This window comes from Lolium rigidum, chromosome 3, assembly GCF_022539505.1.
Source record: "Lolium rigidum isolate FL_2022 chromosome 3, APGP_CSIRO_Lrig_0.1, whole genome shotgun sequence".
Classification (NCBI taxonomy): Eukaryota; Viridiplantae; Streptophyta; class Magnoliopsida; order Poales; family Poaceae; genus Lolium; species Lolium rigidum.
The window spans coordinates 113,163,007-113,165,032 of NC_061510.1; positions in this window are offsets into that span (position 1 = coordinate 113,163,007).

The following is a 2,026-nucleotide window of genomic DNA, read 5'->3' on the forward strand; positions in this document are numbered from 1 at the left end:
CATCGCCCATCATGGACTCCCACTGTTCTCGGAGTTGCTTAGCTTTCTGAAAGGAATCTACAACTTCACGCTCTCTCTGGAGGAAGTTATGCATCACCTTTTCTGCCTCTTGTCTTTCCTCCAACATTGCCATCGCAGTGGTAGCAATTCTCCTGGCGGTGCCCAGCATCTCCATCCTTGCAGCCTCTAGAGCTTCCGGATCTGCGGCATCGTCTGGAGTTATTGCCTGGTTGAGGATTTCCGAGTGCGCGATGGCACCTATGCCCTCTTTCTCAACGAGCTCATCTGCGGAGAGGTGTTCCTCGTTTCCAGGTATGCGTCCTTCTCCGGATTCCTGCACGATGCGATACCGCGCTCGTTGCGGAGTCTCGTAATCGGATGGACCAGCTTCCATGGGGTCTGGGCGGATTCTGCCATGGCTTTCTCCGCGTCTTCCAATTCCTTCGTAACGCGGTGGTACTCTTCTGTGTCCATAGAGGAAGCATCGTCAGAGGTTAGGCTTAGGTTACCAAGGATTGATTCTTCTCTGTCTCTGGCAACCTCTTGCTGACCCGAGGCGTCGCTGTCTCCAACAACCTCTTGTTGTTCCGGAGCGTCGCCTTCTCCGGTAGCCTCAACCTGCATGGGTCCAGCTCCATCCTAAGGAGGGGCCGTTCCTGCGGTATGTGCGAGGAAGTGCACGAAGTGGCACCTTTGCTTCTCTAACACCTGGGAGAACCAGGAGGATCTGCATTGGTCTTCTACCGTTGTTTCCTGCTCAGGGGCGGATTGGGTGGGTTTTTGAACTTTCCAGATCTAAGACGGAATCTTCCTTGGGAAGCTCTTGCATCTCAGATCGGATCTTCGTGACTGCGTCCTGGTCAGCGGCGGTCGCGTCAGCATGAATTACCAGAGCGTTCCCGTCGGAATCGATGGTCTCACCGATGAAGATGTGTATCTCGCCAATCGGGATGATGGAGAGCTTGACGGGGTCTGTCTTAGCCAGAATCCAACTCTCGTCCTGAGGGATGATCGGAAAGTTTCCGGCGTACAAGACGCGCCCCACGGCGATGGTGTCGCCGATGCCTCCGAAGGTAGAACCCTCCCGGTTCCGGTCTCCAGACGCCGCTGGCCCCACGGTGGGCGCCAAATGTCGTTGCCTATTCGACGGTACCTCGGAGGAGGGATCCTCACGAGGGGGAAAAGAAGTAGGGGCCATTGGGCGGAGTGTCCTCGGGACGGTGGTACGCGATTTACCTAGCTTCGGAACACTTGCACGATGACAGTGCCTACTGCTGCTTGTCTGGAATTATCTAGGCGCATTCGCGTTATTACATTGAGTTGTGGTTGTGCCTCTAGGGCTCCCGGGATCCGTCTTATAAAGGTGCTCGGATCTAGGATTTACACGGAGAGTCCTAGCTGGAATACAAGATGCCTAACTACGGAATATTACATTGCCGTGCACGTCAAGGATCCATCTTCCCTTATTCATCGTACTGGATCCGGATACTTCATGGGCCTTCACGGATCCGGCTTCCTCCGTAGGTCGGTTAAGATCCGGCTCCTGTTTCCTGGGCTGGACTTCATCCATCATGATCTACAACAACTAGGCCGCCCGATGGGCCACATGCCACATCACCATCTGTGGGCCACCCTGGCTTGCCGGATCTAGGCCATGCCGTTGATATACCCATAAAGTATACCCACAACAGGGCGCGTAGACGAGGCGCCATCCGAGTGGAAGTGAGGAGAAAATGGAGATGTGAGGCTGTGAGGATATGTGGTGATGGAGTTGATGATGCTGCGGTTGAGTGGTGATGGAGTTGATGAGGCTGCGGTTGAGTGGTGATGGTTGCTTGTAACGGTAAAGCACACGTCCGCTGGGAACCCCAAGAGGAAGGTATGATGAGTACAGCAGCGAGTTTTCCCTCAGTAAGAAACCAAGGTTATCGAACCAGTAGGAGATGAAGATCACGTGAAGGTTGTTGGTGAAGGAGTGTAGTGCGACGCAACACCAGGGATTCCAGTGCCAACGTGGAACCTGCAC